We start from the raw sequence: 27,648 nt of genomic DNA on the forward strand, positions 1-27,648 counted from the left end.
CCAAAGAAGAGCAACTTTCCAGATGTCAGGAATTTGCAATATTCCAGTTCCCCACCCAAATTCCTATGGAACAACAGCAATCCAAGTGTCAGAAATCGAGAATCCTCCAGCTCCCCCCAAAAATTCCCATGGAATAATGGGATTCCAGGTGGGAGGAACTGAGAATGCCCCCCACAGCCTCCCAGATTCCCACCACATTCCCATGGAATAACAACATACCAGATCTCAGGAACTGAGAATCATCCTCTTCCCCTCCCAAATTCCCATGGAAATATGGCATGCTGTTACTCCGTAATTTGGAACCCCCCATACATTTTCCCATAATCCCACCAAATTCCCATGCAATAGCGGCATTCTGAGTGTCAAGAATTTAGGATAGCCCATTTCCGCATCCAATTTCCCATAGAATAACGGCCTTCTGCTATCAGGAATTTCTAGTCATCTGTACGGCCTCCCATATTCCCATGGAATAACACATACCCAGGCACGGGCAATTGAGTTTCATCCAGTTCTCCACCCTAATTCCCATGGAATAACAGCATTCTGGGAGCTAGGTATTTGGAATCTGCCTGTTTCCCTCACAAAAGTTTAGGCAATAATCGCATTGCAGGCTTTGGGAACGTAGAATCCTCATGTTCCCCTTCAAATACCCATGGAATAACCATTTTAGTGTATTGGGAATTTCGAAAGCTCCAGTTGCTCTCCCAAATTCCAATCAAACCGTAACAAAGTAATGACACTTTGTGTGTTGAGAATTTAGAATCCTCCACTTCCCCTTCCAAATTCCCAACCAAACCATGCAATAAGAGCAGTTCCATCATTGGCCATTTCAACTCCTCCAGTTCCTCTCCCAAATTTCCACCAAACTCTAATGGAATAATGGCATTTTGTGCGGGCGAATTTTAGAATCCTCCACTTCCCCTTCCAAATTCCCATAGAATAGCTGCATTCTGGGTTTGGGGATTTTCAAAACTTCCATATGTCCACTTCAACTCTCACGAAAACCTTAGAAAAACAGCATTCGTGGTGTTGGGAATACGGTGTCCGCCAGTTGCACTACCCACTTCCCAGCAAAACCATGGAATTACAGCACTCTGGGCATTGGGAGTTTGGAATCCTCCAGTTCTGCTCTCAAATTCCAATGGAATAACTGCCTTCCTGGCATGGCGATATTGGAATCCTCTAGTTCCCTTCCAAAAAGCCCATGGAATGCTGACATTCTGGGCATTGAGAAGTGAGAATTTGCCAATTCCCTTCCCAAATCCCGAGGGAACAAGACAATTCCGGGTGTCAGGTATTTGAAATCCTTCAGCTCCGCACCATAACCCCCGTGGAATAACAGAATTCCAGGTGTTAGGAATTGAGCATCCTCCCATACCCCTTCCAATTTCCCTTGGAATCATGGCATTCTGGGTGTTGGCAGGTTAGAATTCTCCATACACCCTCCCAAATACCCACCAAATTCACAAGGAAGAACAGAATTCCAGATATCAGGAATGTATTATCCACCAGCTCTCCAGACAATTTCCCATGGAATCATGGCATTCCGGCTGGTGCGAATCTTGACTCCTCCAGTTACCCTCCCAAATCTCCATGGAATAATGGCATTCTGGGTGTTGGGATTTTAAAATCCCCCGTAAACCGACCCCAAATCCCACCACATTCCCAAAGAAGAGCAACTTTCCAGATGTCAGGAATTTGCAATATTCCAGTTCTCCACCCAAATTCCTATGGAACAACAGCAATCCAAGTGTCAGAAATCGAGAATCCTCCAGCTCCCCCCAAAAATTCCCATGGAATAATGGGATTCCAGGTGTGAGGAACTGAGAATGCTCCCTTACAGCCTCCCAGATTCCCACCACATTCCCATGGAATAACAACATACCAGATCTCAGGAACTGAGAATCATCCTCTTCCCCTCCCAAATTCCCATGGAAATATGGCATGCTGTTACTCCGTAATTTGGAACCCCCCATACATTTTCCCATAATCCCACCAAATTCCCATGCAATAGCGGCATTCTGAGTGTCAAGAATTTAGGATAGCCCATTTCCGCATCCAATTTCCCATAGAATAACGGCCTTCTGCTATCAGGAATTTCTAGTCATCTGTACGGCCTCCCATATTCCCATGGAATAACACATACCCAGGCACGGGCAATTGAGTTTCATCCAGTTCTCCACCCTAATTCCCATGGAATAACAGCATTCTGGGAGCTAGGTATTTGGAATCTGCCTGTTTCCCTCACAAAAGTTTAGGCAATAATCGCATTGCGGGCTTTGGGAACGTAGAATCCTCATGTTCCCCTTCAAATTCCCATGGAATAACCATTTTAGTGTATTGGGAATTTCGAAAGCTCCAGTTGCTCTCCCAAATTCCAATCAAACCGTAACAAAGTAATGACACTTTGTGTGTTGAGAATTTAGAATCCTCCACTTCCCCTTCCAAATTCCCAACCAAACCATGCAATAAGAGCAGTTCCATCATTGGCCATTTCAACTCCTCCAGTTCCTCTCCCAAATTTCCACCAAACTCTAATGGAATAATGGCATTTTGTGCGGGCGAATTTTAGAATCCTCCACTTCCCCTTCCAAATGCCCATAGAATAGCTGCATTCTGGGTTTGGGGATTTTCAAAACTTCCATATGTCCACTTAAACTCTCACAAAAACCTCAGAAAAACAGCATTCGTGGTGTTGGGAATACGGTGTCCGCCAGTTGCACTACCCACTTCCCAGCAAAACCATGGAATTACAGCACTCTGGGCATTGGGAGTTTGGAATCCTCCAGTTCTGCTCTCAAATTCCAATGGAATAACTGCCTTCCTGGCATGGCGATATTGGAATCCTCTAGTTCCCTTCCAAAAAGCCCATGGAATGCTGACATTCTGGGCATTGAGAAGTGAGAATTTGCCAATTCCCTTCCCAAATCCCGAGGGAACAAGACAATTCCGGGTGTCAGGTATTTGAAATCCTTCAGCTCCGCACCATAACCCCCGTGGAATAACAGAATTCCAGGTGTTAGGAATTGAGCATCCTCCCATACCCCTTCCAATTTCCCTTGGAATCATGGCATTCTGGGTGTTGGCAGGTTAGAATTCTCCATACACCCTCCCAAATACCCACCAAATTCACAAGGAAGAACAGAATTCCAGATATCAGGAATGTATTATCCACCAGCTCTCCACACAATTTCCCATGGAATCATGGCATTCCGGCTGGTGCGAATCTTGACTCCTCCAGTTACCCTCCCAAATCTCCATGGAATAATGGCATTCTGGGTGTTGGGATTTTAAAATCCCCCGTAAACTGACCCCAAATCCCACCACATTCCCAAAGAAGAGCAACTTTCCAGATGTCAGGAATTTGCAATATTCCAGTTCCCCACCCAAATTCCTATGGAACAACAGCAATCCAAGTGTCAGAAATCGAGAATCCTCCAGCTCCCCCCAAAAATTCCCATGGAATAATGGGATTCCAGGTGGGAGGAACTGAGAATGCCCCCCACAGCCTCCCAGATTCCCACCACATTCCCATGGAATAACAACATACCAGATCTCAGGAACTGAGAATCATCCTCTTCCCCTCCCAAATTCCCATGGAAATATGGCATGCTGTTACTCCGTAATTTGGAACCCCCCATACATTTTCCCATAATCCCACCAAATTCCCATGCAATAGCGGCATTCTGAGTGTCAAGAATTCAGGATAGCCCATTTCCGCATCCAATTTCCCATAGAATAATGACCTTCCGGCTATCAGGAATTTCTAGTCATCTGTACGGCCTCCCATATTCCCATGGAATAACACATACCCAGGCACGGGCAATTGAGTTTCATCCAGTTCTCCACCCTAATTCCCATGGAATAACAGCATTCTGGGAGCTAGGTATTTGGAATCTGCCTGTTTCCCTCACAAAAGTTTAGGCAATAATCGCATTGCAGGCTTTGGGAACGTAGAATCCTCATGTTCCCCTTCAAATACCCATGGAATAACCATTTTAGTGTATTGGGAATTTCGAAAGCTCCAGTTGCTCTCCCAAATTCCAATCAAACCGTAACAAAGTAATGACACTTTGTGTGTTGAGAATTTAGAATCCTCCACTTCCCCTTCCAAATTCCCAACCAAACCATGCAATAAGAGCAGTTCCATCATTGGCCATTTCAACTCCTCCAGTTCCTCTCCCAAATTTCCACCAAACTCTAATGGAATAATGGCATTTTGTGCGGGCGAATTTTAGAATCCTCCACTTCCCCTTCCAAATGCCCATAGAATAGCTGCATTCTGGGTTTGGGGATTTTCAAAACTTCCATATGTCCACTTAAACTCTCACGAAAACCTTAGAAAAACAGCATTCGTGGTGTTGGGAATACGGTGTCCGCCAGTTGCACTACCCACTTCCCAGCAAAACCATGGAATTACAGCACTCTGGGCATTGGGAGTTTGGAATCCTCCAGTTCTGCTCTCAAATTCCAATGGAATAACTGCCTTCCTGGCATGGCGATATTGGAATCCTCTAGTTCCCTTCCAAAAAGCCCATGGAATGCTGACATTCTGGGCATTGAGAAGTGAGAATTTGCCAATTCCCTTCCCAAATCCCGAGGGAACAAGACAATTCCGGGTGTCAGGTATTTGAAATCCTTCAGCTCCGCACCATAACCCCCGTGGAATAACAGAATTCCAGGTGTTAGGAATTGAGCATCCTCCCATACCCCTTCCAATTTCCCTTGGAATCATGGCATTCTGGGTGTTGGCAGGTTAGAATTCTCCATACACCCTCCCAAATACCCACCAAATTCACAAGGAAGAACAGAATTCCAGATATCAGGAATGTATTATCCACCAGCTCTCCACACAATTTCCCATGGAATCATGGCATTCCGGCTGGTGCGAATCTTGACTCCTCCAGTTACCCTCCCAAATCTCCATGGAATAATGGCATTCTGGGTGTTGGGATTTTAAAATCCCCCGTAAACCGACCCCAAATCCCACCACATTCCCAAAGAAGAGCAACTTTCCAGATGTCAGGAATTTGCAATATTCCAGTTCTCCACCCAAATTCCTATGGAACAACAGCAATCCAAGTGTCAGAAATCGAGAATCCTCCAGCTCCCCCCAAAAATTCCCATGGAATAATGGGATTCCAGGTGTGAGGAACTGAGAATGCTCCCTTACAGCCTCCCAGATTCCCACCACATTCCCATGGAATAACAACATTCCAGATCTCAGGAACTGAGAATCATCCTCTTCCCCTCCCAAATTCCCATGGAAACATGGCATTCTGTTACTCCGTAATTTGGAACCCCCCATACATTTTCCCATAATCCCACCAAATTCCCATGCAATAGCGGCATTCTGAGTGTCAAGAATTCAGGATAGCCCATTTCCGCATCCAATTTCCCATAGAATAATGACCTTCCGGCTATCAGGAATTTCTAGTCATCTGTACGGCCTCCCATATTCCCATGGAATAACACATACCCAGGCACGGGCAATTGAGTTTCATCCAGTTCTCCACCCTAATTCCCATGGAATAACAGCATTCTGGGAGCTAGGTATTTGGAATCTGCCTGTTTCCCTCACAAAAGTTTAGGCAATAATCGCATTGCAGGCTTTGGGAACGTAGAATCCTCATGTTCCCCTTCAAATTCCCATGGAATAACCATTTTAGTGTATTGGGAATATCGAAAGCTCCAGTTGCTCTCCCAAATTCCAATCAAACCGTAACAAAGTAATGACACTTTGTGTGTTGAGAATTTAGAATCCTCCACTTCCCCTTCCAAATTCCCAACCAAACCATGCAATAAGAGCAGTTCCATCATTGGCCATTTCAACTCCTCCAGTTCCTCTCCCAAATTTCCACCAAACTCTAATGGAATAATGGCATTTTGTGCGGGCGAATTTTAGAATCCTCCACTTCCCCTTCCAAATGCCCATAGAATAGCTGCATTCTGGGTTTGGGGATTTTCAAAACTTCCATATGTCCACTTAAACTCTCACGAAAACCTTAGAAAAACAGCATTCGTGGTGTTGGGAATACGGTGTCCGCCAGTTGCACTACCCACTTCCCAGCAAAACCATGGAATTACAGCACTCTGGGCATTGGGAGTTTGGAATCCTCCAGTTCTGCTCTCAAATTCCAATGGAATAACTGCCTTCCTGGCATGGCGATATTGGAATCCTCTAGTTCCCTTCCAAAAAGCCCATGGAATGCTGACATTCTGGGCATTGAGAAGTGAGAATTTGCCAATTCCCTTCCCAAATCCCGAGGGAACAAGACAATTCCGGGTGTCAGGTATTTGAAATCCTTCAGCTCCGCACCATAACCCCCGTGGAATAACAGAATTCCAGGTGTTAGGAATTGAGCATCCTCCCATACCCCTTCCAATTTCCCTTGGAATCATGGCATTCTGGGTGTTGGCAGGTTAGAATTCTCCATACACCCTCCCAAATACCCACCAAATTCACAAGGAAGAACAGAATTCCAGATATCAGGAATGTATTATCCACCAGCTCTCCACACAATTTCCCATGGAATCATGGCATTCCGGCTGGTGCGAATCTTGACTCCTCCAGTTACCCTCCCAAATCTCCATGGAATAATGGCATTCTGGGTGTTGGGATTTTAAAATCCCCCGTAAACTGACCCCAAATCCCACCACATTCCCAAAGAAGAGCAACTTTCCAGATGTCAGGAATTTGCAATATTCCAGTTCCCCACCCAAATTCCTATGGAACAACAGCAATCCAAGTGTCAGAAATCGAGAATCCTCCAGCTCCCCCCAAAAATTCCCATGGAATAATGGGATTCCAGGTGGGAGGAACTGAGAATGCCCCCCACAGCCTCCCAGATTCCCACCACATTCCCATGGAATAACAACATACCAGATCTCAGGAACTGAGAATCATCCTCTTCCCCTCCCAAATTCCCATGGAAATATGGCATGCTGTTACTCCGTAATTTGGAACCCCCCATACATTTTCCCATAATCCCACCAAATTCCCATGCAATAGCGGCATTCTGAGTGTCAAGAATTTAGGATAGCCCATTTCCGCATCCAATTTCCCATAGAATAACGGCCTTCTGCTATCAGGAATTTCTAGTCATCTGTACGGCCTCCCATATTCCCATGGAATAACACATACCCAGGCACGGGCAATTGAGTTTCATCCAGTTCTCCACCCTAATTCCCATGGAATAACAGCATTCTGGGAGCTAGGTATTTGGAATCTGCCTGTTTCCCTCACAAAAGTTTAGGCAATAATCGCATTGCAGGCTTTGGGAACGTAGAATCCTCATGTTCCCCTTCAAATTCCCATGGAATAACCATTTTAGTGTATTGGGAATTTCGAAAGCTCCAGTTGCTCTCCCAAATTCCAATCAAACCGTAACAAAGTAATGACACTTTGTGTGTTGAGAATTTAGAATCCTCCACTTCCCCTTCCAAATTCCCAACCAAACCATGCAATAAGAGCAGTTCCATCATTGGCCATTTCAACTCCTCCAGTTCCTCTCCCAAATTTCCACCAAACTCTAATGGAATAATGGCATTTTGTGCGGGCGAATTTTAGAATCCTCCACTTCCCCTTCCAAATGCCCATAGAATAGCTGCATTCTGGGTTTGGGGATTTTCAAAACTTCCATATGTCCACTTAAACTCTCACAAAAACCTCAGAAAAACAGCATTCGTGGTGTTGGGAATACGGTGTCCGCCAGTTGCACTACCCACTTCCCAGCAAAACCATGGAATTACAGCACTCTGGGCATTGGGAGTTTGGAATCCTCCAGTTCTGCTCTCAAATTCCAATGGAATAACTGCCTTCCTGGCATGGCGATATTGGAATCCTCTAGTTCCCTTCCAAAAACCCATGGAATGCTGACATTCTAGGCATTGAGAAGTGAGAATTTGCCAATTCCCTTCCCAAATCCCGAGGGAACAAGACAATTCCGGGTGTCAGGTATTTGAAATCCTTCAGCTCCGCACCATAACCCCCGTGGAATAACAGAATTCCAGGTGTTAGGAATTGAGCATCCTCCCATACCCCTTCCAATTTCCCTTGGAATCATGGCATTCTGGGTGTTGGCAGGTTAGAATTCTCCATACACCCTCCCAAATACCCACCAAATTCACAAGGAAGAACAGAATTCCAGATATCAGGAATGTATTATCCACCAGCTCTCCACACAATTTCCCATGGAATCATGGCATTCCGGCTGGTGCGAATCTTGACTCCTCCAGTTACCCTCCCAAATCTCCATGGAATAATGGCATTCTGGGTGTTGGGATTTTAAAATCCCCCGTAAACCGACCCCAAATCCCACCACATTCCCAAAGAAGAGCAACTTTCCAGATGTCAGGAATTTGCAATATTCCAGTTCCCCACCCAAATTCCTATGGAACAACAGCAATCCAAGTGTCAGAAATCGAGAATCCTCCAGCTCCCCCCAAAAATTCCCATGGAATAATGGGATTCCAGGTGGGAGGAACTGAGAATGCCCCCCACAGCCTCCCAGATTCCCACCACATTCCCATGGAATAACAACATACCAGATCTCAGGAACTGAGAATCATCCTCTTCCCCTCCCAAATTCCCATGGAAATATGGCATGCTGTTACTCCGTAATTTGGAACCCCCCATACATTTTCCCATAATCCCACCAAATTCCCATGCAATAGCGGCATTCTGAGTGTCAAGAATTTAGGATAGCCCATTTCCGCATCCAATTTCCCATAGAATAACGGCCTTCTGCTATCAGGAATTTCTAGTCATCTGTACGGCCTCCCATATTCCCATGGAATAACACATACCCAGGCACGGGCAATTGAGTTTCATCCAGTTCTCCACCCTAATTCCCATGGAATAACAGCATTCTGGGAGCTAGGTATTTGGAATCTGCCTGTTTCCCTCACAAAAGTTTAGGCAATAATCGCATTGCAGGCTTTGGGAACGTAGAATCCTCATGTTCCCCTTCAAATACCCATGGAATAACCATTTTAGTGTATTGGGAATTTCGAAAGCTCCAGTTGCTCTCCCAAATTCCAATCAAACCGTAACAAAGTAATGACACTTTGTGTGTTGAGAATTTAGAATCCTCCACTTCCCCTTCCAAATTCCCAACCAAACCATGCAATAAGAGCAGTTCCATCATTGGCCATTTCAACTCCTCCAGTTCCTCTCCCAAATTTCCACCAAACTCTAATGGAATAATGGCATTTTGTGCGGGCGAATTTTAGAATCCTCCACTTCCCCTTCCAAATTCCCATAGAATAGCTGCATTCTGGGTTTGGGGATTTTCAAAACTTCCATATGTCCACTTAAACTCTCACGAAAACCTCAGAAAAACAGCATTCGTGGTGTTGGGAATACGGTGTCCGCCAGTTGCACTACCCACTTCCCAGCAAAACCATGGAATTACAGCACTCTGGGCATTGGGAGTTTGGAATCCTCCAGTTCTGCTCTCAAATTCCAATGGAATAACTGCCTTCCTGGCATGGCGATATTGGAATCCTCTAGTTCCCTTCCAAAAAGCCCATGGAATGCTGACATTCTGGGCATTGAGAAGTGAGAATTTGCCAATTCCCTTCCCAAATCCCGAGGGAACAAGACAATTCCGGGTGTCAGGTATTTGAAATCCTTCAGCTCCGCACCATAACCCCCGTGGAATAACAGAATTCCAGGTGTTAGGAATTGAGCATCCTCCCATACCCCTTCCAATTTCCCTTGGAATCATGGCATTCTGGGTGTTGGCAGGTTAGAATTCTCCATACACCCTCCCAAATACCCACCAAATTCACAAGGAAGAACAGAATTCCAGATATCAGGAATGTATTATCCACCAGCTCTCCACACAATTTCCCATGGAATCATGGCATTCCGGCTGGTGCGAATCTTGACTCCTCCAGTTACCCTCCCAAATCTCCATGGAATAATGGTATTCTGGGTGTTGGGAATTTGCAATCCCCCGTAAACCGACCCCAAATCCCACCACATTCCCAAAGAAGAGCAACTTTCCAGATGTCAGGAATTTGCAATATTCCAGTTCTCCACCCAAATTCCTATGGAACAACAGCAATCCAAGTGTCAGAAATCGAGAATCCTCCAGCTCCCCCCAAAAATTCCCATGGAATAATGGGATTCCAGGTGTGAGGAACTGAGAATGCTCCCTTACAGCCTCCCAGATTCCCACCACATTCCCATGGAATAACAACATTCCAGATCTCAGGAACTGAGAATCATCCTCTTCCACTCACCAAATTCCCATGGAAACATGGCATTCTGTTACTCCGTAATTTGGAACCCCCCATACATTTTCCCATAATCCCACCAAATTCCCATGCAATAGCGGCATTCTGAGTGTCAAGAATTCAGGATAGCCCATTTCCGCATCCAATTTCCCATAGAATAATGACCTTCCGGCTATCAGGAATTTCTAGTCATCTGTACGGCCTCCCATATTCCCATGGAATAACACATACCCAGGCACGGGCAATTGAGTTTCATCCAGTTCTCCACCCTAATTCCCATGGAATAACAGCATTCTGGGAGCTAGGTATTTGGAATCTGCCTGTTTCCCTCACAAAAGTTTAGGCAATAATCGCATTGCAGGCTTTGGGAACGTAGAATCCTCATGTTCCCCTTCAAATTCCCATGGAATAACCATTTTAGTGTATTGGGAATTTCGAAAGCTCCAGTTGCTCTCCCAAATTCCAATCAAACCGTAACAAAGTAATGACACTTTGTGTGTTGAGAATTTAGAATCCTCCACTTCCCCTTCCAAATTCCCAACCAAACCATGCAATAAGAGCAGTTCCATCATTGGCCATTTCAACTCCTCCAGTTCCTCTCCCAAATTTCCACCAAACTCTAATGGAATAATGGCATTTTGTGCGGGCGAATTTTAGAATCCTCCACTTCCCCTTCCAAATGCCCATAGAATAGCTGCATTCTGGGTTTGGGGATTTTCAAAACTTCCATATGTCCACTTAAACTCTCACGAAAACCTTAGAAAAACAGCATTCGTGGTGTTGGGAATACAGTGTCCGCCAGTTGCACTACCCACTTCCCAGCAAAACCATGGAATTACAGCACTCTGGGCATTGGGAGTTTGGAATCCTCCAGTTCTGCTCTCAAATTCCAATGGAATAACTGCCTTCCTGGCATGGCGATATTGGAATCCTCTAGTTCCCTTCCAAAAAGCCCATGGAATGCTGACATTCTGGGCATTGAGAAGTGAGAATTTGCCAATTCCCTTCCCAAATCCCGAGGGAACAAGACAATTCCGGGTGTCAGGTATTTGAAATCCTTCAGCTCCGCACCATAACCCCCGTGGAATAACAGAATTCCAGGTGTTAGGAATTGAGCATCCTCCCATACCCCTTCCAATTTCCCTTGGAATCATGGCATTCTGGGTGTTGGCAGGTTAGAATTCTCCATACACCCTCCCAAATACCCACCAAATTCACAAGGAAGAACAGAATTCCAGATATCAGGAATGTATTATCCACCAGCTCTCCAGACAATTTCCCATGGAATCATGGCATTCCGGCTGGTGCGAATCTTGACTCCTCCAGTTACCCTCCCAAATCTCCATGGAATAATGGCATTCTGGGTGTTGGGAATTTACAATCCCCCGTAAACCGACCCCAAATCCCACCACATTCCCAAAGAAGAGCAACTTTCCAGATGTCAGGAATTTGCAATATTCCAGTTCCCCACCCAAATTCCTATGGAACAACAGCAATCCAAGTGTCAGAAATCGAGAATCCTCCAGCTCCCCCCAAAAATTCCCATGGAATAATGGGATTCCAGGTGTGAGGAACTGAGAATGCTCCCTTACAGCCTCCCAGATTCCCACCACATTCCCATGGAATAACAACATACCAGATTTCAGGAACTGAGAATCATCCTCTTCCCCTCCCAAATTCCCATGGAAACATGGCATGCTGTTACTCCGTAATTTGGAACCCCCCATACATTTTCCCATAATCCCACCAAATTCCCATGCAATAGCGGCATTCTGAGTGTCAAGAATTCAGGATAGCCCATTTCCGCATCCAATTTCCCATAGAATAATGACCTTCCGGCTATCAGGAATTTCTAGTCATCTGTACGGCCTCCCATATTCCCATGGAATAACACATACCCAGGCACGGGCAATTGAGTTTCATCCAGTTCTCCACCCTAATTCCCATGGAATAACAGCATTCTGGGAGCTAGGTATTTGGAATCTGCCTGTTTCCCTCACAAAAGTTTAGGCAATAATCGCATTGCAGGCTTTGGGAACGTAGAATCCTCATGTTCCCCTTCAAATTCCCATGGAATAACCATTTTAGTGTATTGGGAATTTCGAAAGCTCCAGTTGCTCTCCCAAATTCCAATCAAACCGTAACAAAGTAATGACACTTTGTGTGTTGAGAATTTAGAATCCTCCACTTCCCCTTCCAAATTCCCAACCAAACCATGCAATAAGAGCAGTTCCATCATTGGCCATTTCAACTCCTCCAGTTCCTCTCCCAAATTTCCACCAAACTCTAATGGAATAATGGCATTTTGTGCGGGCGAATTTTAGAATCCTCCACTTCCCCTTCCAAATTCCCATAGAATAGCTGCATTCTGGGTTTGGGGATTTTCAAAACTTCCATATGTCCACTTAAACTCTCACGAAAACCTTAGAAAAACAGCATTCGTGGTGTTGGGAATACGGTGTCCGCCAGTTGCACTACCCACTTCCCAGCAAAACCATGGAATTACAGCACTCTGGGCATTGGGAGTTTGGAATCCTCCAGTTCTGCTCTCAAATTCCAATGGAATAACTGCCTTCCTGGCATGGCGATATTGGAATCCTCTAGTTCCCTTCCAAAAAGCCCATGGAATGCTGACATTCTGGGCATTGAGAAGTGAGAATTTGCCAATTCCCTTCCCAAATCCCGAGGGAACAAGACAATTCCGGGTGTCAGGTATTTGAAATCCTTCAGCTCCGCACCATAACCCCCGTGGAATAACAGAATTCCAGGTGTTAGGAATTGAGCATCCTCCCATACCCCTTCCAATTTCCCTTGGAATCATGGCATTCTGGGTGTTGGCAGGTTAGAATTCTCCATACACCCTCCCAAATACCCACCAAATTCACAAGGAAGAACAGAATTCCAGATATCAGGAATGTATTATCCACCAGCTCTCCAGACAATTTCCCATGGAATCATGGCATTCCGGCTGGTGCGAATCTTGACTCCTCCAGTTACCCTCCCAAATCTCCATGGAATAATGGCATTCTGGGTGTTGGGAATTTACAATCCCCCGTAAACCGACCCCAAATCCCACCACATTCCCAAAGAAGAGCAACTTTCCAGATGTCAGGAATTTGCAATATTCCAGTTCCCCACCCAAATTCCTATGGAACAACAGCAATCCAAGTGTCAGAAATCGAGAATCCTCCAGCTCCCCCCAAAAATTCCCATGGAATAATGGGATTCCAGGTGTGAGGAACTGAGAATGCTCCCTTACAGCCTCCCAGATTCCCACCACATTCCCATGGAATAACAACATACCAGATTTCAGGAACTGAGAATCATCCTCTTCCCCTCCCAAATTCCCATGGAAACATGGCATGCTGTTACTCCGTAATTTGGAACCCCCCATACATTTTCCCATAATCCCACCAAATTCCCATGCAATAGCGGCATTCTGAGTGTCAAGAATTCAGGATAGCCCATTTCCGCATCCAATTTCCCATAGAATAATGACCTTCCGGCTATCAGGAATTTCTAGTCATCTGTACGGCCTCCCATATTCCCATGGAATAACACATACCCAGGCACGGGCAATTGAGTTTCATCCAGTTCTCCACCCTAATTCCCATGGAATAACAGCATTCTGGGAGCTAGGTATTTGGAATCTGCCTGTTTCCCTCACAAAAGTTTAGGCAATAATCGCATTGCAGGCTTTGGGAACGTAGAATCCTCATGTTCCCCTTCAAATTCCCATGGAATAACCATTTTAGTGTATTGGGAATTTCGAAAGCTCCAGTTGCTCTCCCAAATTCCAATCAAACCGTAACAAAGTAATGACACTTTGTGTGTTGAGAATTTAGAATCCTCCACTTCCCCTTCCAAATTCCCAACCAAACCATGCAATAAGAGCAGTTCCATCATTGGCCATTTCAACTCCTCCAGTTCCTCTCCCAAATTTCCACCAAACTCTAATGGAATAATGGCATTTTGTGCGGGCGAATTTTAGAATCCTCCACTTCCCCTTCCAAATGCCCATAGAATAGCTGCATTCTGGGTTTGGGGATTTTCAAAACTTCCATATGTCCACTTAAACTCTCACGAAAACCTTAGAAAAACAGCATTCGTGGTGTTGGGAATACGGTGTCCGCCAGTTGCACTACCCACTTCCCAGCAAAACCATGGAATTACAGCACTCTGGGCATTGGGAGTTTGGAATCCTCCAGTTCTGCTCTCAAATTCCAATGGAATAACTGCCTTCCTGGCATGGCGATATTGGAATCCTCTAGTTCCCTTCCAAAAAGCCCATGGAATGCTGACATTCTGGGCATTGAGAAGTGAGAATTTGCCAATTCCCTTCCCAAATCCCGAGGGAACAAGACAATTCCGGGTGTCAGGTATTTGAAATCCTTCAGCTCCGCACCATAACCCCCGTGGAATAACAGAATTCCAGGTGTTAGGAATTGAGCATCCTCCCATACCCCTTCCAATTTCCCTTGGAATCATGGCATTCTGGGTGTTGGCAGGTTAGAATTCTCCATACACCCTCCCAAATACCCACCAAATTCACAAGGAAGAACAGAATTCCAGATATCAGGAATGTATTATCCACCAGCTCTCCACACAATTTCCCATGGAATCATGGCATTCCGGCTGGTGCGAATCTTGACTCCTCCAGTTACCCTCCCAAATCTCCATGGAATAATGGCATTCTGGGTGTTGGGAATTTACAATCCCCCGTAAACCGACCCCAAATCCCACCACATTCCCAAAGAAGAGCAACTTTCCAGATGTCAGGAATTTGCAATATTCCAGTTCCCCACCCAAATTCCTATGGAACAACAGCAATCCAAGTGTCAGAAATCGAGAATCCTCCAGCTCCCCCCAAAAATTCCCATGGAATAATGGGATTCCAGGTGTGAGGAACTGAGAATGCTCCCTTACAGCCTCCCAGATTCCCACCACATTCCCATGGAATAACAACATACCAGATTTCAGGAACTGAGAATCATCCTCTTCCCCTCCCAAATTCCCATGGAAACATGGCATGCTGTTACTCCGTAATTTGGAACCCCCCATACATTTTCCCATAATCCCACCAAATTCCCATGCAATAGCGGCATTCTGAGTGTCAAGAATTCAGGATAGCCCATTTCCGCATCCAATTTCCCATAGAATAATGACCTTCCGGCTATCAGGAATTTCTAGTCATCTGTACGGCCTCCCATATTCCCATGGAATAACACATACCCAGGCACGGGCAATTGAGTTTCATCCAGTTCTCCACCCTAATTCCCATGGAATAACAGCATTCTGGGAGCTAGGTATTTGGAATCTGCCTGTTTCCCTCACAAAAGTTTAGGCAATAATCGCATTGCAGGCTTTGGGAACGTAGAATCCTCATGTTCCCCTTCAAATTCCCATGGAATAACCATTTTAGTGTATTGGGAATTTCGAAAGCTCCAGTTGCTCTCCCAAATTCCAATCAAACCGTAACAAAGTAATGACACTTTGTGTGTTGAGAATTTAGAATCCTCCACTTCCCCTTCCAAATTCCCAACCAAACCATGCAATAAGAGCAGTTCCATCATTGGCCATTTCAACTCCTCCAGTTCCTCTCCCAAATTTCCACCAAACTCTAATGGAATAATGGCATTTTGTGCGGGCGAATTTTAGAATCCTCCACTTCCCCTTCCAAATGCCCATAGAATAGCTGCATTCTGGGTTTGGGGATTTTCAAAACTTCCATATGTCCACTTAAACTCTCACGAAAACCTTAGAAAAACAGCATTCGTGGTGTTGGGAATACGGTGTCCGCCAGTTGCACTACCCACTTCCCAGCAAAACCATGGAATTACAGCACTCTGGGCATTGGGAGTTTGGAATCCTCCAGTTCTGCTCTCAAATTCCAATGGAATAACTGCCTTCCTGGCATGGCGATATTGGAATCCTCTAGTTCCCTTCCAAAAAGCCCATGGAATGCTGACATTCTGGGCATTGAGAAGTGAGAATTTGCCAATTCCCTTCCCAAATCCCGAGGGAACAAGACAATTCCGGGTGTCAGGTATTTGAAATCCTTCAGCTCCGCACCATAACCCCCGTGGAATAACAGAATTCCAGGTGTTAGGAATTGAGCATCCTCCCATACCCCTTCCAATTTCCCTTGGAATCATGGCATTCTGGGTGTTGGCAGGTTAGAATTCTCCATACACCCTCCCAAATACCCACCAAATTCACAAGGAAGAACAGAATTCCAGATATCAGGAATGTATTATCCACCAGCTCTCCACACAATTTCCCATGGAATCATGGCATTCCGGCTGGTGCGAATCTTGACTCCTCCAGTTACCCTCCCAAATCTCCATGGAATAATGGTATTCTGGGTGTTGGGAATTTGCAATCCCCCGTAAACCGACCCCAAATCCCACCACATTCCCAAAGAAGAGCAACTTTCCAGATGTCAGGAATTTGCAATATTCCAGTTCTCCACCCAAATTCCTATGGAACAACAGCAATCCAAGTGTCAGAAATCGAGAATCCTCCAGCTCCCCCCAAAAATTCCCATGGAATAATGGGATTCCAGGTGTGAGGAACTGAGAATGCTCCCTTACAGCCTCCCAGATTCCCACCACATTCCCATGGAATAACAACATTCCAGATCTCAGGAACTGAGAATCATCCTCTTCCACTCACCAAATTCCCATGGAAACATGGCATTCTGTTACTCCGTAATTTGGAACCCCCCATACATTTTCCCATAATCCCACCAAATTCCCATGCAATAGCGGCATTCTGAGTGTCAAGAATTCAGGATAGCCCATTTCCGCATCCAATTTCCCATAGAATAATGACCTTCCGGCTATCAGGAATTTCTAGTCATCTGTACGGCCTCCCATATTCCCATGGAATAACACATACCCAGGCACGGGCAATTGAGTTTCATCCAGTTCTCCACCCTAATTCCCATGGAATAACAGCATTCTGGGAGCTAGGTATTTGGAATCTGCCTGTTTCCCTCACAAAAGTTTAGGCAATAATCGCATTGCAGGCTTTGGGAACGTAGAATCCTCATGTTCCCCTTCAAATTCCCATGGAATAACCATTTTAGTGTATTGGGAATTTCGAAAGCTCCAGTTGCTCTCCCAAATTCCAATCAAACCGTAACAAAGTAATGACACTTTGTGTGTTGAGAATTTAGAATCCTCCACTTCCCCTTCCAAATTCCCAACCAAACCATGCAATAAGAGCAGTTCCATCATTGGCCATTTCAACTCCTCCAGTTCCTCTCCCAAATTTCCACCAAACTCTAATGGAATAATGGCATTTTGTGCGGGCGAATTTTAGAATCCTCCACTTCCCCTTCCAAATGCCCATAGAATAGCTGCATTCTGGGTTTGGGGATTTTCAAAACTTCCATATGTCCACTTAAACTCTCACGAAAACCTTAGAAAAACAGCATTCGTGGTGTTGGGAATACAGTGTCCGCCAGTTGCACTACCCACTTCCCAGCAAAACCATGGAATTACAGCACTCTGGGCATTGGGAGTTTGGAATCCTCCAGTTCTGCTCTCAAATTCCAATGGAATAACTGCCTTCCTGGCATGGCGATATTGGAATCCTCTAGTTCCCTTCCAAAAAGCCCATGGAATGCTGACATTCTGGGCATTGAGAAGTGAGAATTTGCCAATTCCCTTCCCAAATCCCGAGGGAACAAGACAATTCCGGGTGTCAGGTATTTGAAATCCTTCAGCTCCGCACCATAACCCCCGTGGAATAACAGAATTCCAGGTGTTAGGAATTGAGCATCCTCCCATACCCCTTCCAATTTCCCTTGGAATCATGGCATTCTGGGTGTTGGCAGGTTAGAATTCTCCATACACCCTCCCAAATACCCACCAAATTCACAAGGAAGAACAGAATTCCAGATATCAGGAATGTATTATCCACCAGCTCTCCACACAATTTCCCATGGAATCATGGCATTCCGGCTGGTGCGAATCTTGACTCCTCCAGTTACCCTCCCAAATCTCCATGGAATAATGGCATTCTGGGTGTTGGGAATTTACAATCCCCCGTAAACCGACCCCAAATCCCACCACATTCCCAAAGAAGAGCAACTTTCCAGATGTCAGGAATTTGCAATATTCCAGTTCCCCACCCAAATTCCTATGGAACAACAGCAATCCAAGTGTCAGAAATCGAGAATCCTCCAGCTCCCCCCAAAAATTCCCATGGAATAATGGGATTCCAGGTGTGAGGAACTGAGAATGCTCCCTTACAGCCTCCCAGATTCCCACCACATTCCCATGGAATAACAACATACCAGATTTCAGGAACTGAGAATCATCCTCTTCCCCTCCCAAATTCCCATGGAAACATGGCATGCTGTTACTCCGTAATTTGGAACCCCCCATACATTTTCCCATAATCCCACCAAATTCCCATGCAATAGCGGCATTCTGAGTGTCAAGAATTCAGGATAGCCCATTTCCGCATCCAATTTCCCATAGAATAACGGCCTTCCGGCTATCAGGAATTTCTAGTCATCTGTACGGCCTCCCATATTCCCATGGAATAACACATACCCAGGCACGGGCAATTGAGTTTCATCCAGTTCTCCACCCTAATTCCCATGGAATAACAGCATTCTGGGAGCTAGGTATTTGGAATCTGCCTGTTTCCCTCACAAAAGTTTAGGCAATAATCGCATTGCAGGCTTTGGGAACGTAGAATCCTCATGTTCCCCTTCAAATTCCCATGGAATAACCATTTTAGTGTATTGGGAATTTCGAAAGCTCCAGTTGCTCTCCCAAATTCCAATCAAACCGTAACAAAGTAATGACACTTTGTGTGTTGAGAATTTAGAATCCTCCACTTCCCCTTCCAAATTCCCAACCAAACCATGCAATAAGAGCAGTTCCATCATTGGCCATTTCAACTCCTCCAGTTCCTCTCCCAAATTTCCACCAAACTCTAATGGAATAATGGCATTTTGTGCGGGCGAATTTTAGAATCCTCCACTTCCCCTTCCAAATTCCCATAGAATAGCTGCATTCTGGGTTTGGGGATTTTCAAAACTTCCATATGTCCACTTAAACTCTCACGAAAACCTTAGAAAAACAGCATTCGTGGTGTTGGGAATACGGTGTCCGCCAGTTGCACTACCCACTTCCCAGCAAAACCATGGAATTACAGCACTCTGGGCATTGGGAGTTTGGAATCCTCCAGTTCTGCTCTCAAATTCCAATGGAATAACTGCCTTCCTGGCATGGCGATATTGGAATCCTCTAGTTCCCTTCCAAAAAGCCCATGGAATGCTGACATTCTGGGCATTGAGAAGTGAGAATTTGCCAATTCCCTTCCCAAATCCCGAGGGAACAAGACAATTCCGGGTGTCAGGTATTTGAAATCCTTCAGCTCCGCACCATAACCCCCGTGGAATAACAGAATTCCAGGTGTTAGGAATTGAGCATCCTCCCATACCCCTTCCAATTTCCCTTGGAATCATGGCATTCTGGGTGTTGGCAGGTTAGAATTCTCCATACACCCTCCCAAATACCCACCAAATTCACAAGGAAGAACAGAATTCCAGATATCAGGAATGTATTATCCACCAGCTCTCCAGACAATTTCCCATGGAATCATGGCATTCCGGCTGGTGCGAATCTTGACTCCTCCAGTTACCCTCCCAAATCTCCATGGAATAATGGCATTCTGGGTGTTGGGAATTTACAATCCCCCGTAAACCGACCCCAAATCCCACCACATTCCCAAAGAAGAGCAACTTTCCAGATGTCAGGAATTTGCAATATTCCAGTTCCCCACCCAAATTCCTATGGAACAACAGCAATCCAAGTGTCAGAAATCGAGAATCCTCCAGCTCCCCCCAAAAATTCCCATGGAATAATGGGATTCCAGGTGTGAGGAACTGAGAATGCTCCCTTACAGCCTCCCAGATTCCCACCACATTCCCATGGAATAACAACATACCAGATTTCAGGAACTGAGAATCATCCTCTTCCCCTCCCAAATTCCCATGGAAACATGGCATGCTGTTACTCCGTAATTTGGAACCCCCCATACATTTTCCCATAATCCCACCAAATTCCCATGCAATAGCGGCATTCTGAGTGTCAAGAATTCAGGATAGCCCATTTCCGCATCCAATTTCCCATAGAATAATGACCTTCCGGCTATCAGGAATTTCTAGTCATCTGTACGGCCTCCCATATTCCCATGGAATAACACATACCCAGGCACGGGCAATTGAGTTTCATCCAGTTCTCCACCCTAATTCCCATGGAATAACAGCATTCTGGGAGCTAGGTATTTGGAATCTGCCTGTTTCCCTCACAAAAGTTTAGGCAATAATCGCATTGCAGGCTTTGGGAACGTAGAATCCTCATGTTCCCCTTCAAATTCCCATGGAATAACCATTTTAGTGTATTGGGAATTTCGAAAGCTCCAGTTGCTCTCCCAAATTCCAATCAAACCGTAACAAAGTAATGACACTTTGTGTGTTGAGAATTTAGAATCCTCCACTTCCCCTTCCAAATTCCCAACCAAACCATGCAATAAGAGCAGTTCCATCATTGGCCATTTCAACTCCTCCAGTTCCTCTCCCAAATTTCCACCAAACTCTAATGGAATAATGGCATTTTGTGCGGGCGAATTTTAGAATCCTCCACTTCCCCTTCCAAATGCCCATAGAATAGCTGCATTCTGGGTTTGGGGATTTTCAAAACTTCCATATGTCCACTTAAACTCTCACGAAAACCTTAGAAAAACAGCATTCGTGGTGTTGGGAATACGGTGTCCGCCAGTTGCACTACCCACTTCCCAGCAAAACCATGGAATTACAGCACTCTGGGCATTGGGAGTTTGGAATCCTCCAGTTCTGCTCTCAAATTCCAATGGAATAACTGCCTTCCTGGCATGGCGATATTGGAATCCTCTAGTTCCCTTCCAAAAAGCCCATGGAATGCTGACATTCTGGGCATTGAGAAGTGAGAATTTGCCAATTCCCTTCCCAAATCCCGAGGGAACAAGACAATTCCGGGTGTCAGGTATTTGAAATCCTTCAGCTCCGCACCATAACCCCCGTGGAATAACAGAATTCCAGGTGTTAGGAATTGAGCATCCTCCCATACCCCTTCCAATTTCCCTTGGAATCATGGCATTCTGGGTGTTGGCAGGTTAGAATTCTCCATACACCCTCCCAAATACCCACCAAATTCACAAGGAAGAACAGAATTCCAGATATCAGGAATGTATTATCCACCAGCTCTCCACACAATTTCCCATGGAATCATGGCATTCCGGCTGGTGCGAATCTTGACTCCTCCAGTTACCCTCCCAAATCTCCATGGAATAATGGCATTCTGGGTGTTGGGAATTTACAATCCCCCGTAAACCGACCCCAAATCCCACCACATTCCCAAAGAAGAGCAACTTTCCAGATGTCAGGAATTTGCAATATTCCAGTTCCCCACCCAAATTCCTATGGAACAACAGCAATCCAAGTGTCAGAAATCGAGAATCCTCCAGCTCCCCCCAAAAATTCCCATGGAATAATGGGATTCCAGGTGTGAGGAACTGAGAATGCTCCCTTACAGCCTCCCAGATTCCCACCACATTCCCATGGAATAACAACATACCAGATTTCAGGAACTGAGAATCATCCTCTTCCCCTCCCAAATTCCCATGGAAACATGGCATGCTGTTACTCCGTAATTTGGAACCCCCCATACATTTTCCCATAATCCCACCAAATTCCCATGCAATAGCGGCATTCTGAGTGTCAAGAATTCAGGATAGCCCATTTCCGCATCCAATTTCCCATAGAATAATGACCTTCCGGCTATCAGGAATTTCTAGTCATCTGTACGGCCTCCCATATTCCCATGGAATAACACATACCCAGGCACGGGCAATTGAGTTTCATCCAGTTCTCCACCCTAATTCCCATGGAATAACAGCATTCTGGGAGCTAGGTATTTGGAATCTGCCTGTTTCCCTCACAAAAGTTTAGGCAATAATCGCATTGCAGGCTTTGGGAACGTAGAATCCTCATGTTCCCCTTCAAATTCCCATGGAATAACCATTTTAGTGTATTGGGAATTTCGAAAGCTCCAGTTGCTCTCCCAAATTCCAATCAAACCGTAACAAAGTAATGACACTTTGTGTGTTGAGAATTTAGAATCCTCCACTTCCCCTTCCAAATTCCCAACCAAACCATGCAATAAGAGCAGTTCCATCATTGGCCATTTCAACTCCTCCAGTTCCTCTCCCAAATTTCCACCAAACTCTAATGGAATAATGGCATTTTGTGCGGGCGAATTTTAGAATCCTCCACTTCCCCTTCCAAATGCCCATAGAATAGCTGCATTCTGGGTTTGGGGATTTTCAAAACTTCCATATGTCCACTTAAACTCTCACGAAAACCTTAGAAAAACAGCATTCGTGGTGTTGGGAATACGGTGTCCGCCAGTTGCACTACCCACTTCCCAGCAAAACCATGGAATTACAGCACTCTGGGCATTGGGAGTTTGGAATCCTCCAGTTCTGCTCTCAAATTCCAATGGAATAACTGCCTTCCTGGCATGGCGATATTGGAATCCTCTAGTTCCCTTCCAAAAAGCCCATGGAATGCTGACATTCTGGGCATTGAGAAGTGAGAATTTGCCAATTCCCTTCCCAAATCCCGAGGGAACAAGACAATTCCGGGTGTCAGGTATTTGAAATCCTTCAGCTCCGCACCATAACCCCCGTGGAATAACAGAATTCCAGGTGTTAGGAATTGAGCATCCTCCCATACCCCTTCCAATTTCCCTTGGAATCATGGCATTCTGGGTGTTGGCAGGTTAGAATTCTCCATACACCCTCCCAAATACCCACCAAATTCACAAGGAAGAACAGAATTCCAGATATCAGGAATGTATTATCCACCAGCTCTCCACACAATTTCCCATGGAATCATGGCATTCCGGCTGGTGCGAATCTTGACTCCTCCAGTTACCCTCCCAAATCTCCATGGAATAATGGCATTCTGGGTGTTGGGAATTTACAATCCCCCGTAAACCGACCCCAAATCCCACCACATTCCCAAAGAAGAGCAACTTTCCAGATGTCAGGAATTTGCAATATTCCAGTTCCCCACCCAAATTCCTATGGAACAACAGCAATCCAAGTGTCAGAAATCGAGAATCCTCCAGCTCCCCCCAAAAATTCCCATGGAATAATGGGATTCCAGGTGTGAGGAACTGAGAATGCTCCCTTACAGCCTCCCAGATTCCCACCACATTCCCATGGAATAACAACATACCAGATTTCAGGAACTGAGAATCATCCTCTTCCCCTCCCAAATTCCCATGGAAACATGGCATGCTGTTACTCCGTAATTTGGAACCCCCCATACATTTTCCCATAATCCCACCAAATTCCCATGCAATAGCGGCATTCTGAGTGTCAAGAATTCAGGATAGCCCATTTCCGCATCCAATTTCCCATAGAATAATGACCTTCCGGCTATCAGGAATTTCTAGTCATCTGTACGGCCTCCCATATTCCCATGGAATAACACATACCCAGGCACGGGCAATTGAGTTTCATCCAGTTCTCCACCCTAATTCCCATGGAATAACAGCATTCTGGGAGCTAGGTATTTGGAATCTGCCTGTTTCCCTCACAAAAGTTTAGGCAATAATCGCATTGCAGGCTTTGGGAACGTAGAATCCTCATGTTCCCCTTCAAATTCCCATGGAATAACCATTTTAGTGTATTGGGAATTTCGAAAGCTCCAGTTGCTCTCCCAAATTCCAATCAAACCGTAACAAAGTAATGACACTTTGTGTGTTGAGAATTTAGAATCCTCCACTTCCCCTTCCAAATTCCCAACCAAACCATGCAATAAGAGCAGTTCCATCATTGGCCATTTCAACTCCTCCAGTTCCTCTCCCAAATTTCCACCAAACTCTAATGGAATAATGGCATTTTGTGCGGGCGAATTTTAGAATCCTCCACTTCCCCTTCCAAATTCCCATAGAATAGCTGCATTCTGGGTTTGGGGATTTTCAAAACTTCCATATGTCCACTTAAACTCTCACGAAAACCTTAGAAAAACAGCATTCGTGGTGTTGGGAATACGGTGTCCGCCAGTTGCACTACCCACTTCCCAGCAAAACCATGGAATTACAGCACTCTGGGCATTGGGAGTTTGGAATCCTCCAGTTCTGCTCTCAAATTCCAATGGAATAACTGCCTTCCTGGCATGGCGATATTGGAATCCTCTAGTTCCCTTCCAAAAAGCCCATGGAATGCTGACATTCTGGGCATTGAGAAGTGAGAATTTGCCAATTCCCTTCCCAAATCCCGAGGGAACAAGACAATTCCGGGTGTCAGGTATTTGAAATCCTTCAGCTCCGCACCATAACCCCCGTGGAATAACAGAATTCCAGGTGTTAGGAATTGAGCATCCGCCCATACCCCTTCCAATTTCCCTTGGAATCATGGCATTCTGGGTGTTGGCAGGTTAGAATTCTCCATACACCCTCCCAAATACCCACCAAATTCACAAGGAAGAACAGAATTCCAGATATCAGGAATGTATTATCCACCAGCTCTCCACACAATTTCCCATGGAATCATGGCATTCCGGCTGGTGCGAATCTTGACTCCTCCAGTTACCCTCCCAAATCTCCATGGAATAATGGCATTCTGGGTGTTGGGAATTTACAATCCCCCGTAAACCGACCCCAAATCCCACCACATTCCCAAAGAAGAGCAACTTTCCAGATGTCAGGAATTTGCAATATTCCAGTTCTCCACCCAAATTCCTATGGAACAACAGCAATCCAAGTGTCAGAAATCGAGAATCCTCCAGCTCCCCCCAAAAATTCCCATGGAATAATGGGATTCCAGGTGTGAGGAACTGAGAATGCCCCCTTACAGCCTCCCAGATTCCCACCACATTCCCATGGAATAACAACATACCAGATTTCAGGAACTGAGAATCATCCTCTTCCCCTCCCAAATTCCCATGGAAACATGGCATTCTGTTACTCCGTAATTTGGAACCCCCCATACATTTTCCCATAATCCCACCAAATTCCCATGCAATAGCGGCATTCTGAGTGTCAAGAATTCAGGATAGCCCATTTCCGCATCCAATTTCCCATAGAATAACGGCCTTCCGGCTATCAGGAATTTCTAGTCATCTGTACGGCCTCCCATATTCCCATGGAATAACACATACCCAGGCACGGGCAATTGAGTTTCATCCAGTTCTCCACCCTAATTCCCATGGAATAACAGCATTCTGGGAGCTAGGTATTTGGAATCTGCCTGTTTCCCTCACAAAAGTTTAGGCAATAATCGCATTGCAGGCTTTGGGAACGTAGAATCCTCATGTTCCCCTTCAAATTCCCATGGAATAACCATTTTAGTGTATTGGGAATTTCGAAAGCTCCAGTTGCTCTCCCAAATTCCAATCAAACCGTAACAAAGTAATGACACTTTGTGTGTTGAGAATTTAGAATCCTCCACTTCCCCTTCCAAATTCCCAACCAAACCATGCAATAAGAGCAGTTCCATCATTGGCCATTTCAACTCCTCCAGTTCCTCTCCCAAATTTCCACCAAACTCTAATGGAATAATGGCATTTTGTGCGGGCGAATTTTAGAATCCTCCACTTCCCCTTCCAAATTCCCATAGAATAGCTGCATTCTGGGTTTGGGGATTTTCAAAACTTCCATATGTCCACTTAAACTCTCACAAAAACCTCAGAAAAACAGCATTCGTGGTGTTGGGAATACGGTGTCCTCCAGTTGCACTACCCACTTCCCAGCAAAACCATGGAATTACAGCACTCTGGGCATTGGGAGTTTGGAATCCTCCAGTTCTGCTCTCAAATTCCAATGGAATAACTGCCTTCCTGGCATGGCGATATTGGAATCCTCTAGTTCCCTTCCAAAAAGCCCATGGAATGCTGACATTCTGGGCATTGAGAAGTGAGAATTTGCCAATTCCCTTCCCAAATCCCGAGGGAACAAGACAATTCCGGGTGTCAGGTATTTGAAATCCTTCAGCTCCGCACCATAACCCCCGTGGAATAACAGAATTCCTGGTGTTAGGAATTGAGCATCCTCCCATACCCCTTCCAATTTCCCTTGGAATCATGGCATTCTGGGTGTTGGCAGGTTAGAATTCTCCATACACCCTCCCAAATACCCACCAAATTCACAAGGAAGAACAGAATTCCAGATATCAGGAATGTATTATCCACCAGCTCTCCACACAATTTCCCATGGAATCATGGCATTCCGGCTGGTGCGAATCTTGACTCCTCCAGTTACCCTCCCAAATCTCCATGGAATAATGGCATTCTGGGTGTTGGGAATTTACAATCCCCCGTAAACCGACCCCAAATCCCACCACATTCCCAAAGAAGAGCAACTTTCCAGATGTCAGGAATTTGCAATATTCCAGTTCTCCACCCAAATTCCTATGGAACAACAGCAATCCAAGTGTCAGAAATCGAGAATCCTCCAGCTCCCCCCAAAAATTCCCATGGAATAATGGGATTCCAGGTGTGAGGAACTGAGAATGCTCCCTTACAGCCTCCCAGATTCCCACCACATTCCCATGGAATAACAACATACCAGATTTCAGGAACTGAGAATCATCCTCTTCCCCTCCCAAATTCCCATGGAAACATGGCATTCTGTTACTCCGTAATTTGGAACCCCCCATACATTTTCCCATAATCCCACCAAATTCCCATGCAATAGCGGCATTCTGAGTGTCAAGAATTCAGGATAGCCCATTTCCGCATCCAATTTCCCATAGAATAACGGCCTTCCGGCTATCAGGAATTTCTAGTCATCTGTACGGCCTCCCATATTCCCATGGAATAACACATACCCAGGCACGGGCAATTGAGTTTCATCCAGTTCTCCACCCTAATTCCCATGGAATAACAGCATTCTGGGAGCTAGGTATTTGGAATCTGCCTGTTTCCCTCACAAAAGTTTAGGCAATAATCGCATTGCAGGCTTTGGGAACGTAGAATCCTCATGTTCCCCTTCAAATACCCATGGAATAACCATTTTAGTGTATTGGGAATATCGAAAGCTCCAGTTGCTCTCCCAAATTCCAATCAAACCGTAACAAAGTAATGACACTTTGTGTGTTGAGAATTTAGAATCCTCCACTTCCCCTTCCAAATTCCCAACCAAACCATGCAATAAGAGCAGTTCCATCATTGGCCATTTCAACTCCTCCAGTTCCTCTCCCAAATTTCCACCAAACTCTAATGGAATAATGGCATTTTGTGCGGGCGAATTTTAGAATCCTCCACTTCCCCTTCCAAATTCCCATAGAATAGCTGCATTCTGGGTTTGGGGATTTTCAAAACTTCCATAT

Source organism: Sturnus vulgaris, chromosome 3 (genome assembly GCF_052056855.1).
Source record: "Sturnus vulgaris isolate bStuVul1 chromosome 3, bStuVul1.hap1, whole genome shotgun sequence".
NCBI lineage: Eukaryota > Metazoa > Chordata > Aves > Passeriformes > Sturnidae > Sturnus > Sturnus vulgaris.